Here is a 14,993-nt window from a genome sequence, read left to right as displayed (position 1 = left end):
AACACAGACCGCACTGATGAATCTCTGCCTGCTTCTCCACCTGCTCTTGGTCCGCCCCTCCAACTAGCACAGAAAATATGTGGCCTGAAGAGCACTAGCAGGACAAATCAATGACCACTATTAAATATTTCCACAGGTTTTTATGTGTCCCCAGTCAGGAGGTTTGTTGTTTCATTATGTTATTATCAACCTGTTCCACTACCCTTGTTTTATTGATTATTAAGTTGGTTGAACTAAACGATAGATTTCTCATTGAAATTTTGAAGTGAGGTTGAATAATAAATACTCCATTAGACACCTACAACCATCAGGCTCATTGTTGTAACTACATTTCATACTTCCTGACACATCTTGACTATATAATTTGTTGAGAGGTGCCAGATGGATCAGCAGCTGGCAAGAAAAGGAAATGAATCAAATTTTGTGTCGAAACTCTTCTGGTTTGACTTTAGGCTAGGTTAAGATTTAGATGACTGCTTATTGTAAAATATTTCTGGAGGTCTTTTTGCGTGTTCTTGACTCCTCGCCAGGCCTCACTCTTCTGAATCTTTCTTGGCGTGACCTTTTTTCAGTTTGTTGAAGGTTCCGAACTGATAAAACTGGAAACTCCTAATCTATGTTATTTGATGGGTATCATTTTTATTACTTGTTTTTATATTCTTTAGATTCCTAGGAAGATGCATTTTCATTGTACAGATGTATGTATTATTGCTTGGCATCCCCGAGCACTTTGATATGGCATTTATGGAATTGGAGCATTGCCTTATGACCTATCGAGTCCTGCACTGAGTCTTTAACATATAGAGTGGTTGTATTGTGTGAAAAGTATGCATGGTGGTTTACAGTGGATTCCTTGATCACCCTAAAAAATATTAGATCCTAGTCAGTTTGAACTTTGACCACTGTAAAGCTAATATGGGTAATACACTACTTAATCTCAAACTACTTGAAATTTTGATATTGAACTCATAACATGACAAAAAGAGAAATGATAGGTATCAGTGGCCCTTATGTGTTCAGGAACATTAACTATTGAAAATATTTGGTTGGATGTAGAGCATATGCAGTTGGCGAGATTTTGTGATTAGATGATTATGTTTTTAATTTTTTTTGCATTAAATTTCACCCTTATACTGTGTGATTCTGATATGCATTTGGTGAGATTATACCTGGTCGCGAACAATAATAGAGACATTGAGGAGGTCTCAGCTTCTAATGTTTTCCTGCAGAAGGTATTTATCACCTAATTAATTCTCTCATGTGGAATGTTCATCAGATGTGTCGGTAATCGGTATACCATGCATTTAACTCGTCTATACAACACTACACAAGTAGTAATATATTTTGTATGTATTTGTTTTGGTAGTATGTTGAGTTCTTGCATTCTGGTAAAATATTAATATGTCAAATGGCAGTCGATTAATATGTGCTGCATCGTTTGTAACTGATGGTATTTTTTACTTTTGGTTACTCACAGATGGTATTTCTGTTTGCAGGACTCCGGACAATGTTATCTCTTCCTGATGCATCGACATCCTTTGGTTCAATTTTTGTGAAAGCTCTACATTCTATCTGAATTCGGACAGGTTGAGGAGCGTTCTATTCAGGCAGACGAAGTTTTCTGCACTGGAACTGCAGTTGGTGTTCCTCCTGTAGAAGTATTACATATACTAGGGTAACAGGTAAGTTCTTCTAACTCCTAAGGCTGCAGTGCGTTTTCATCTTCTTGTAGCTGACACTGTCCCGTTTATTAAAGTGGAGAGAGAGAAAAGTAATAGAGAGAATAATTTAGACAAGAGACTTCTCTACATTATTCTTTCTCGTACTTAAACATTCTCCACTTTAACTATTTATTATCATTTTTTCAAAACAAGTGCAGAAAATGAAAGTGCCCTATTTTTCATGGACGGAGGGAGTATTTGTTTCGATCAGTCTCAATTTTTAATTATTAAATTAAAATAATGTTGTTATTGTTTCTTTACTAAAACGTGAGAATCGCGGCACATAATTTTATTGGTAATAATTTTTTCCTTTGGTTGGAGATTCAAGTTACTACTACTACTATGTTTTAATACGAATTTTGAAAAATTATGTGGGATAAAAAAATGTCATTTACGTAGGCCTTAGATGTGTTAAAAATTTATTATAGCCTATGCTTATTGAGTTATTTTCTCATCTCGGATCTAGGCATCTAGCCGGAACTAACAATCTGATGTTATTACTTATTGGGATAATTACGAGTATTTATCATTAATTTTTCATTGTTTTTTTAATTAATCCCTTATTTTTAAATTGAAATATAAAATCATCACTTCCAAATATTTTGCAATTGTATCGTGAAAGTCAAAATCAAAATTAATTTGACAAAATTAGATATAACAACAAAACCATTTGTTTTTAAGATAAATCTGCATTATTAAATGACATGTGGCGTCAATCTAACTGTCGATGACAAAATCGTGGGGCTGAAATTAAAAAGAACAATAGAACAAAAGTTACAAAAAGGAAATTAATACATCCATATATATATATATATATATAGGGTAGTGATCAATGTATAACTAATCTTAAGTGTATAACTAGAGAACAAATCTCAGCCACACATCTTAATGGAACAAATATTATTTATTTTAATTATAGAAAATATGCTGAGGGTAATTTTGGAAATTACTTTCTGAATAAAAACATGCGATCAAATTACGCGAAATCTTCCAAATCTGCGATCCTTTCTTCTTCCAAATCGTAATTCTGAGCTGGGGGTGGCGCCGGAGAGGATACTGGAGGCGGTGGGGGAGCTGGCAAAGGCGATCGGGGCGGAGGGGCTGTTGGCGGATTCAATCGTCGCGCCAATGCTGAAAAAACCCCAAATCAAAACCTACCTCTACGTCGGACTCACCGGAATCAGCGTCGGCGGGTAAGGAGACGCAACGATGAGCTGCCGTAGAAGAGAAGCGGAGTTTCGGAACAAGAGCGGGGCGCGGTGGCTGTAGGCTCTAAGATTCGTCTTCGATATAGTTAGTTTCCGTCTACGTTTAATGTTACTGATGTATCTTGTGATTTTACTTCACTCTTGTTTACAAAATATCACTCTTGTTCTGATTTTACTTCATTCTTGTTCACAAAACACATCACTCTTGTTCTGATTTCACTTCACTCTTGTTCACAAAACACATCACTCTTGTTCTGATTTCACTTCACTCTTATTCACAAAACACATCACTCTTATTCTGATTTCACTTCACTCTTGTTCTGATTTTACTTCACTCTTGTTCACAAAACACTTCACTCTTGTTCTGATTTCACTTCACTCTTGTTCACAAAACACATCACTCTTGTTCTGATTTCACTTCACTCTTGTTCACAAAACACATCACTCTTGTTCTGATTTCACTTCACTCTTGTTCTGATTTTACTTCACTCTTGTTCACAAAACACATCACTCTTGTTCTGATTTTACTTTACTCTTGTTTACAAAACATCACTCTTGTTCTGATTTTACTTCACTCTTGTTCTGATTTTACTTCACTCTTGTTCACAAAACACATCACTCTTATTATGATTTTACTTCACTCTTATTTGTTAGTATTTGAATGATACTCCAAGAATATAAGTTGAGGGATGTTAGTCCACCACTTATGCATTGAATGTCATGAACTATATTCTGTAATACAAATATACAATGAGAGGTAACTGAAACATTCATTCATAAGACATACTCCCTTCGTCCGTGAATAGGACTCATGTTTATCCATTTTGGTTTGTCCATAAATATGAGTCCTGGTTCATAATTACCATAAACGGTATAAATGTCTCACATTCAACTAACTCATTTTACTCTCATATTATTTAAACTAATGCACACAAGTGGGATCATGTTCTGTTAACTTTCTTCCACCTATTTTTTCTTAAAATTTATTAAAACCCGTGTTAGAAAGTAATGAGACTCTTACCTGTGGACGAAGGGAGAATTATATAGGATTTTACTTTGTACAATTGTACGTTTTGCTAAATATTTTAAAGTTAGATATTCTAATTCTAATTCGATCATTCAAAAATTACCGTAACAGTCAAGAACTAAATGGAATGAACCGGCATGCAATTTTGTTTGCACATTCTTAATTTATCTCATTCACAACTCATCGTAATTGAGTCCCTTGTTTGAATCGGCTGATGTAGTACATTCTACGTGTGGATCACCCCCTATTATTTGTTGGTTTAGTCACAAGATTCTAGACCAACATTAGACCTATCAAATTGGGTAACGATAAAAGGAAATTTTCAGACGATGTCTATGTAGTTAAATCAATAAATTAGGTTTCCTATAAATATCACAAATATATTGGAATTTAATAAAAAGAGAAAAAAAAGTGACACGATGTTTTGGAATTTATCCACCCGTGACAAGCCAGATGAAGTGACAACTCTTTTACAATTCACCTACCTGCATATTCTACATATTTATGGTATTATCCACATTTAATTTGCACAACAGCTAGCCATTTCTCCAAAATCGGTAGTAAAACAAGAATCCTAATTAACTCAATTCAATTTTGCATAAGCAGAGTAAATGAATATTCCAGATCGCTGCCAGAAATCAGAAGCCATCACCATAGTGAGATTATTGAGGAAATAGATTGGCCTAGTTGTAGTTCCTTTGGCATTACCCCCTCCATGAGATATCTGTCAAATTGAGAATGAATCTGATGTGGGAATGGAGTATATTTTTGGGTTGGGTGCCTTACATCAAATAGTAATTATAGTATGCATGTCGAAATGCAACTTAATAAAGTTACTATCACGAGATGCATCAAATTGAATAGTCATACATACATAATTTTCAGAAGGATATGGTGAAATACTTATGGTATCATGGTATGTTAACTAAAAAGTAGTGAATTAATAAATGAAGATTATAATAAAGGAGATGAGTGTAATATATTTAGTGGTGGAAGAAAGGACGATGGAAGTTGCTTCTCATTTCTCTTCGAATTAAGAAAAAAGAGGAATATAAGAGGGGAGAAGATGAATCCTTTAAATTTCTTTAGAGTTATGCATAAATGGATTGAAGTGTAATGTGGTAGGTGGAGTAGAATAAGAGAGAGGAAAGAAATGTGTTAGGTGGAGAGATGAATTTTGCATGGCACTTTTTGGACCGATGTATTTTGTTGTTCTTCCCCAATCTATTTTTAATTTAGTATTTATTTAGTAATCATAATTATCAAAGAAATTTATATAAGGCAACATAAATAAAAGGCAATAAAATAGTAGAAAATTATATTTTCTTTGAAAGAGCACTAAAAAAACCGCTTGTGATCGAGCAAATATTTCAAGCACCTTTGCGGAAAAACAATTAAAAAACACTTTATTTTATTCTCTGGTTGAGTCGAGTCATATTCTTTTTCCGCCCCAATATAGTCGAATCGTATTTCTTTTCGGGTTACATAGCAATTAGTACTAATTTACAAGCTAAAAAACACCAAACTTTTAGATCAAATGTCAAATCTTTAGGAAAATAAATGAAATGGAAACAGAATGAAGTTACCCTCACCTTGCTTGACGAAACCGGGGAAGAGGCGGCCGGCGAGAACGGACGGAGAGAGGGCAGCAGCGGTGGTCTTCCACCGCGTGCAGCAACGGCGTGGTAGAGAGTGAGAGGAGCTTCTCTCTCATAAAAGTAGGATTGGGTTTGAATGGTGAGGGAGATGAAGTGGGTATTTATATGTAGATTTTGATTTAATTGATTGGGGTAGCATTTTATTTAATAGGCCTAAACTAAGGTAAGAAATAAATTAAAGCCCAACTTCAATTTATATAATTGGTATTGCAGTACATAGTTTGAAGAGGCCTAAATTTAAGATTGAATTACTTGGGCTGAAAATAAAGGGAAGTCTTGGCCCAATTTCGAAATCTGAATTTATTGGGAGGGATATGATATTAAATTTTGCATAAGTTTTAAATTAAGCTTCAATTAGTATTTTTACATATGATTTCTTCTGATAGTGTAATTAAGCTAAAATAATTTATCTTTGTTTTTAGCCAGAGTTTTGCGAGTGTAAATTTCTAAGTAAAGTACGGAGTTCCAATTTAGTCGAAGCCGTAGAATAATTAAAGAATGAGCATCAAATAGTATATGAGTTTTAGAAATTTCTTAAAGGAGTGAAAAAAGGGCTTAATTAGGAGGCATGCATTCCTATTAAAGTTCAAGAATTTCTTAAAATCTAATTAGCATTGCTGGAACTGAGGTGGAGCTATGCGATTGGATCAAGTTATATTGAAGATAACTGAACCAGATGGACTAGTTAGTAAATGTCGTTGCCACTTGATCAAGGCGTACTTCCCCGGCCCACGCAAAGATAAATTTATAACTCCCAATGTCACGGCCGCCCTTACTAAGGATAGTAAAGAAGGGAAAATCGCGACTAAGGGGAAGGACTAAGAAGCGGGGAAGAAATGGGGGAAACAATAAAGGTCGACATATAATACAAAACTCAATTAACTTCCAAAAGAAATATTTTAGTTTATCAAATAGTTAAGCAGCGGATTAAAGTCTCAAAGTACTTAAAGTCCAAAACAGTACGAAGTAAAACAGAAGACTCTTGGAACAACAATTTCAAATGAGGCAGCGGAAATAAGTTATCAAAAGAGAGTCACAGGATGACGCCTATGTATGCAGACACAACGCATCCATAAATTTCTAAAGCCGACTCAACATCCATCGCAACATCCCGCTCAACATGCACATAAGGAAAACATATGCAGGGCTGAGTACTTGATATACTCAGTGGACACGCGCCAAAATATTTGATACAAGTTATGTCATCCATACCATAGTGAACTCGAGTTTTTACGTTTATTAAAGAAATATCATGAATATTACAAAAACAGTTTCATAGTCTGGCCAGACAATCAATCTCCCCACTTTCTCAACAATCCAACAATCACATCATCATTCCACTGTGCGACGAACTTGTGGCCACACTATTCGCCCATGAGACCGGACGACTAGCAAGGACGGCTCCCGATCCCACCAGTGTACACAACCTGATAGGGTTTGTGGCCCCTACTCAGACCCGGATTCGTTTCACACATAGCCATATAGCCTAACGGAGTAAACTCATACGAACTAGGCATCAGGCAACAATCTCAACATCAAAACAATCATTGCATGACATAACACTTTAAACCACCCTTATAGCTCCACAATCATATTTTGAAACGTAAAAGAGTTTTAGTAAAGAAAGCCCACATCGCTTGCTTATACAAAACAATTCACAACTTTAATGCAACCCTTGTTCTTTGTGCCCACGTACGCACAACAATCCTTGTCAACACCACAACACAATCAGTTTTTCCATCAATACATTTATCATGCATGCCCTATCGTTCCTTTCATCGTTTTCTTATACTGCCCATCCCAAACGATCACCAACATAAACGAAACGAACACCTTAGCATACATCAACGTATAACACATAACCATGTCATATGATACGTTCCTTAATCACACATGTACCAAGTAATTCATTCAAATCTTGACAACTGAGATTATTTCAACAAGAAGGAAATCTGGCAGAACAACGCAGTCGTTTTGTAAAAATCATTAAAAATCCATCCGATATCATTTGAAGCTGAAATTTGGTCACCACACAATAGACACATCAAGGTTTATCCAGTTAAAATTTCACACCAAAATCACATCTTTAGGTCGGTCAAATCAAAAACGAAACTTACTCGACGAGAATACAAATTCTGACAGGACTGCGCAGTTCAATTGAAAAATTCGTTAAAAATTCATCCTTTATCAAAAGAAGCTGAAATTTTGACACAACATAGAAGACACCTAAAAATTCACCCAGTTAGAAATTCGTACCAAAATAAGATCGTTTGGTCGGTTAAACACTCGTCGGAACCTACTGTCCGAAGACCACAGTTTTCATGCTCAACAATTACAAACTAGGGTTTGTCTATCATTCATCCACACATACATATTCATGCTTTCAACACATATTCATGCTTCAAAAACGACATCACAACCATGTTCTCCTATTTACACATAGCATTCACCAATGAATCATCCACAAACTCACACACACACATACATACACGCACATACACATATTTTCTCATGCAAATATCCTTCCCAACCGATTAATTCTTAGATCTATGATTTCTACACTCACTATATGCATGAGGGGATCAAGAAACATGGATTCAATGAAAAGAAAGAGAAAGATGAATCAAAGTATACCTTTCTCTTGAAAAACAATCAGTAGGAATGACGAATGGTGCGATTCTACGATGAATCTTGAGTTTCCAACTCCAAAATGATGCAAGAACAAGGAATTGGTGAAGGATTGGTGGAGAAGGAGAGGAAGAGAGGGAAAAAACGTGTGGCAGAGAGGGAGAAGGGAGGGAGGCGTGTGATAGTGAGCTAGGGTTAGGGTTTTGCTCAATTTATAGTCTAGGATTAATCTCACACTTAAATAAAATAATTAAATTATGGAAGAATAATAAAGGTCAATGAATAAGCTCCACAATTAAAAGAAAAGGCAAAATAGGCGTGTAGTGTGGAAGGAAGGAATTTCGAAAATCATGGTTTACTTGGAGAGAAATATACTTACAAAATAGGTAAAAAGATATTGAGTATCTCATAAATAAGGTAACGAGATAATTTAAAAATCTCCAAGTAGGAACAAGGGGGTGAGGGGGCGTGTACTTTAGGGAGTAAGCAATGGAATATTTAAATCCTCAAATAAAATAGGAATATAATTTAATTTTGGTGATTTTTTTGTAGGAAAAATACTCCCACAAAATAGGTAACAAATAAATTAATTCCCCAAGGAAATTTATAGGTACATGGGCGAAAATTATAGGCCTTAAAGAAGCAAAGGGTCAAATCCTAATTAAAATAGGATATAGAGGGATTTGGCAAAATATGGTTAGATTTAATTGGATTTTAAATCAAGAAGGACGTTAAACAAGGTACCAATTAAATCTACAAAAATAATTCATCCTCCTAATTAATAGGGGATTTTGAAAATCTCAAGGGATGGCCAAGGGCTCGAAAATCATGTAGAATAACATAGGGATAATTTGGTTTGGATTTAATTTGGATAAATTTCCCAAAGCATTAATTAAATCCAAGAAAGAAAGTATTGTTTCCAATAAATAGGAGGGCCGAAAATTTCAAATAAAATGGCTAGAATGATTATGCATGATCCCATTTAATTTAATTCACACATTGGAAATTTAATCACATTAATTCACATAACTCACAACAACTAATTTCACATAATTAACTCAATCACATAGAAATTAAATTACATAAAAGCATTTCCCATTCAACGTCCACATCAATAAAATAAAATAAGTCACAAATTTTCGGGGTGTTACACCCAAAACTCGCACTACTTTAACAGTAAAGCGGCAAGTACGGGGTCGATCCCACAGAGAAAAATGTGCATCTAGTGTGTGTTTAGTGAACAGGGATTGGCTGCGGCCACACTTTACTTTTGGGAGTATTAACTACTTGTTACGCTAGGCGGAAAATAAACTAGCTACTGGATCAAGGGAAAAATCATGCTGACGAGATATATAATGGATCAAGTAAGTGACAGGCTGAAATTAAGACTTAACTACCTAATCAGGCTACGAAATCTAAAATCACTTCCACATTCAACATTATGTCGATTATGACACTTGATCAAATATTTCAAAGCGAAAAACAATTGAATTGCAACAGTGAGCACGAATTCCGAAAACAAAAAAACTTCGATTCCAGAATAGGTCTCAAACAGTACTACAAAAGTGAAATACAAATTCAATCGATTCTACTCAACGAACAAGAAATTAGGCTAAGCTAACACAACGGAAAAGTAAGAAGGCGAGTAAAAGCCGAGAAATTCTCGGATGGAACTTCGAAACGGCGCCGAACAGAATTGATGTCTCTGTCTCACTCTATTCGCTCGAACTCCGCTAACTGACCATTCTAAGCTAGACTAAGAGAACTGGAACTCTACACTACGAAAACAGGAAAAGGAAAAGGATCTAAACTAAAGCTTCCGACTCTTCTCCCTCCCTTTTGTGGTGCCGCATTCCTCTATTTATAGCCCATCGCAACGATCCCAGCTAAGATAACCATCTTCATAGTGAATATTCGCTCACACTAGGATCGCGCGTTTCATTGTTTGACACGTGCCCCTACTTCTAGAAGGCGGTGGTCCCCTCAGCAATCGAATGGAGATTTGTTTCGTCCTTGATAACAGATTGATGACTCATCCGACGCATCATCCACACATGCTCTGCTTCTAGAAGGTTGTGGTCCCCTCCGGCTAACCACTTGATTCTACATTGATCAACCCCCGATTCTAGCCTTTTTCCGCCTTCTGTACCAACTTGATCAGCTTGGCCTTGATGCCTTGGTCAAGCAGCATTCATGCATAATTAACACCTGTTTTGCGCGATAACTGACCAAGTAGATAACATTTTACCCCCTAAACCAATGCATGAAATAGGTCTTATCAAGCATTTTATATTATATTGTGATGTTTCCAAAAAGGTTATCTCCGCAAGTTAAGGTTGGAGCGAGAAATTCAAGTTAAGGAAATTAAACGAGCGAGGTGGGCTTTCTCTTTACCATACAGTTCAAAAATGCTTTCAATTATTTAAATTCAGAGCTCGTTTTGTCTTGCCATGTTTTTGTTTTGAGCATTACCTATCTGTTGTCTCGAAAGGAGAGCAACCCTACTAGACCCGTTATGTTATAATTGAATTCGGGTCTGAGTATGGGAAAGATTCCCTGCTCAGGCCAGTGTACACCTAGGACCGGGAGCCATCCTTTGAGTTGGTCGGTCGTTGTGACCGTGGAATGTGGCCACAATCCCGGCACCAGAAAGAAATTCAGATATGGTATATGTTCCATGAAAATTGACTGGCCAGTCGCTTTTGAAGAAAGAAAAATTGATTTTAGTGTCCTCATGCATTTTCAATAAAACCCCGAATTCATTCAGTGATGGCTTGACAAAACTAGTTTTATTAAAATATATTTCGGCATGTGTCCACTAAGCAACCTAACCAATAACACCCTGACCTCCAACACCAGCAACCTGACCAACAACAACACTCTGACCTCCAACACCATCATCCTGACCAACAACAACACCCAGACCTCCAACAGCAACGGTCTTGACGGATTCGTCATTACTCCGATCTCCAACATAGCCATCTGAGCCGCTTCCACCGACAACAGATTCACCGGAACTATCGCCGGATTCGTCAGCACCTTCATCGGGAGCCGAACTAGCGAGGGACTTCAGCTCGCAGCTCATGCGCTCAGCTCCAGAATCCTCCGAACCAGCCTAGACAGCCTCCTTCAGTTTCTCATCGTGGAGTTTTAGGTATGTCTTCTAGATTACTTGTTGAAGAGCGCCTAGGTCGATGGAATGAGACGATTCAAAGCCTAAACCATTCCTCAACACCTCGCAAAGGAGATTCAACATTGACTTCACCATATCACTATACGTTTTTTGCATAATGGGAGCACCATAACTGCTGACGGCTGCATGAATGCTCCGGTTAGAGGGGGAGCCGACGACAAATACCCAATGTTTCGTGATACTTATTACTCGACAAACACCCAATTTTAAGGGTATTCGATACCTGACGACTACTATATATCGTGTTGGGCCAAGAATTGTCCAATAATCTCTATTTACATGTCTAATGTTGATATAGAATTCAATAACATATTAATAACGTCTAAGTTTCTTACTAACAACGTCAACGACATCATCCACATCATCATCCTCTGATACAACCCTCTTGTATCGATAATTCAAATATATATATCTGACTTTTAAGTCATGGATGAACTTTGTCGTTAGTACACGTCTAATTTTACCATAGGGGAGAATTTATTTATAGTTACTAGCATTAGCTAACAAAGTATAAAAAATATGATATAAGATGTGAGAAAGAAAAGAAAAAGAAATGAAATTGATCGTATGCAGTAAGTTTAATTTTATAAGCAGGTAGATCTAGATTCTAGGAGTATGGAGGTGAATTTTGATTTATATCCATTACACTGAGTATATAACATTTTTTTTTGTTAAAATGCAATTCATCAAAGTAAATATTACTACTATTATAAATTCTACCATCGTGTCTAACATAAATGGGAATAAAAAATGAATTCATGAATTTATACCCTCCATTTAAGATCAAGAGTTTGAAATGATTACATGTGCTGTGGAATCATATGTACAGTATATTTGTTTTGGTATTAATTATGTGTTCTTTTTTTGCAATTTATATCGGAGTATTTTTATACAGTGTATTTTTATTTTTGTTACTTTTGATAGGGTAATTTTCATTGTAGAGCATTTTTTATTTACTGTGAATTTTAAAAATGGTACTTTAATTTTTATGTGCAAAAATGGTACTTTAATTTTCACTTTTGCACAAAAAGTTACCTTATATTTGTTTTATACTCCCTCCTTCGCATTAAATATGAATTATTTGCTTTTGGGCATGAGATTTTATGTTGTGTTGTTTTGTTAGTTAATGAATAGAAAGTAAAATAAGAGAGAATAAAAAAGTTTAGAGAGTGTTGTTTTTATTTTAGAAATTGTTTTCATTTTAGAAACGTTTCATTTTTAATGAGATAGTAAGAGTATCATTTTTTATACATATAAATCACAATTTCGGTAATTGTTGATAATTTTTACCCCAAAAGGCCCCTCACATGCAATTTTAGCTGTTATGGGCAATTCTGAAAATGAAGTTAACACTTATGTTTAGCCGCAGATTATGTCATGTATGAATAGTTGGTGTGAAGTCTTTTTACTGTACTCATTTATTTTGTTGGAGGTTATATTTAAAAGAGTATCAATAATGGTATTCTCTCAGTTCAACTGTTAAAAGTCTCATTTTTGGTGTTATGAATTTTAAGAAATGTTAAGAAACGTGGATGAAAAAATGTTAATAGAATATGAGTGCCACTTATACATACTAATATCATTACCTGTGTTATGCACGGGACATAAGATTTTCACTTATTAAATACGAATTCTAAATAATTCAAAAAATAATAGTAATAAATAATACCATTATATACTCTACCCTGTTTTAAATGGAGCATATTCTATTCACCGTGAAATTTTCATTAATTTATATTATAAACTTGATGGGGTACGTACTAAACAAGCCCAATAGCAGTGACAGCTCGGCCAGCCCAATAGCAGTGACAGCTCGGCCAGCCCAAAGCCCAAGAATTCAGTTCGGCATTACCAAAGAGTTCGGCCTCAGCCTACAGCTCGGTAAAAGCCAACCAATCAAGCTCTGCTCTCAGGTCGGCATCAAGCTCTACTCTCAGATCGGCAACCAAAGCAGTTCGGTCTCGGTATTCGGCCGAACAAGGAGTTAGTGGACCCATACAGGATGTCCAACACACCCACTACCACGTGATGTCAGTTCAGGCCACGATCGTAGGCCATGACCTACGCTTCACCCACGATCTTAGGCCATAACCTACACGACATCCACGACTTAGGGTGGTGATGCAAGCCATGATCTGAGTTCATTATATAAATAGAACTTAGATCTGATAGAAGAGGTTCGAAGCTCTCTAGAGATAAAACACCATATAGCAAATAGCAAGTTTGTATTTGTAAGCTGTAGAAAACAGATCAAGCAATACAATCTTGCCCTCCCTTTTTCCCGTGGACGTAGATTTACTTCAGTAAATCGAACCACGTAAATTCTTCGTGTCATAATCTTCATTCTCTACCAGCATTTACAAACATCAGAAATTCGCGGATCCATCACTGGCGCCGTCTGTGGGAAGCAGAGAACAAAATTTGTGATAAAGCGAATTTTTGATCCATTTTTTTCCACCCAAAAAATGCATACCAGATCGCAGAGTACCCGTATTCCTGCCCGTGAGAACCAGGAGGAAGCCAATCCATCCCATAGGTCTGGAAAACAGCCTAGGGATAAATCCACCACCAGTTCTCATGGCGAAGGAACAGGCCGCTCCAAAAATCGTCCCACTGAGTCTTCCCAGCAGCCTGATTTGAATGAGGCTGTCAAGCTGTTCTTGGCTGAGAAGCAGGATGAGTTCTTAGCCTTCCTGCAAAAGAGCCAAGAGCCGAAGACGAAAGCGGAGGATTCTCCTTCCTCATCCAGACATGAAAGTCACTACCGCAGTAGTGCCGTGTCTTCCAGGAAGAAGAATCCTCAACCCCGACATATTCCTGCTCTTCCTCGGTACCGGAATCACAGGAGAACTCAATCTCCTCCATACCGACGAGATATCGGATTCGCCGTGTACGGAGCACTGAAGACTCCGTTCTCGGACGACATCACCCGAACTCCCCTACCGCAGAACTACCGAACTCCGTCGATGACTTACGACGGGCTCGTGGACCCTCACGATTTCTTGGGGCGCTATCAGTATAACATGGCGAACCAGGGTCTCAACGAGGTCCACATGTGCAAGCTGTTTCCCGAGCTGCTCATCGGGAACGCGAGAAGGTGGTTCGATAGCCTCCCCCAGGGCAGCATCAGATCTTACCGAGATCTAATGGATGCCTTCCACAGGAGGTTCTTTCAGAAAGCGGAAGCCCGAATCACTTCGGCTCAGCTGCTTTCCATTCGTCAAGGTCGCGACGAAAAAATCAGCGACTTTATGACAAGATTCCACAAGGAATGCCTGCAAGTAGACGATCTCAACGATCTGCTTGTCATCTCGGCATTCCAAAATGGAATCCTGCCCGGAGCTCTCTACAGGAAGCTCGTTGAGTGCGGTCCGCAGACAGCTCAGGAAATGTGGGACATTGCGGACCAGTACTCCCGGGCCGATGAGGCAGACCGTCGCAAACGGTCGTTAGACAGCTCATCGTCCCGAGGAGACAGGAGGAAGCCCGATCATAGCGATCAGGGACATCCTCGCCGAACTCCTTTTGGCGATCAGGGACATCCTCGCCGAACTCCTT

General features: G+C 37.4%; 1 long non-coding RNA gene across 1 annotated transcript; it reads right to left on the bottom strand.

Annotated features, from left to right (window-relative positions):
• Window positions 1–4,326: 4,326 nt before the first annotated feature.
• On the bottom strand, window positions 4,327–5,680 carry LOC121761161. The gene is made up of 2 exons (XR_006041943.1): window positions 5,549–5,680; window positions 4,327–4,680 (listed from the first exon to the last, which is right to left on the bottom strand). It is a non-coding gene; the product is annotated as an uncharacterized LOC121761161 (long non-coding RNA).
• Between the last annotated feature and the right edge of the window lie 9,313 nt (window positions 5,681–14,993).

Source organism: Salvia splendens, chromosome 13 (genome assembly GCF_004379255.2).
Source record: "Salvia splendens isolate huo1 chromosome 13, SspV2, whole genome shotgun sequence".
Taxonomy (NCBI): domain Eukaryota; kingdom Viridiplantae; phylum Streptophyta; class Magnoliopsida; order Lamiales; family Lamiaceae; genus Salvia; species Salvia splendens.
The sequence above is the reverse complement of the archived record's forward strand: the minus strand, read 5'-3'. Positions and strand labels throughout refer to the sequence as shown.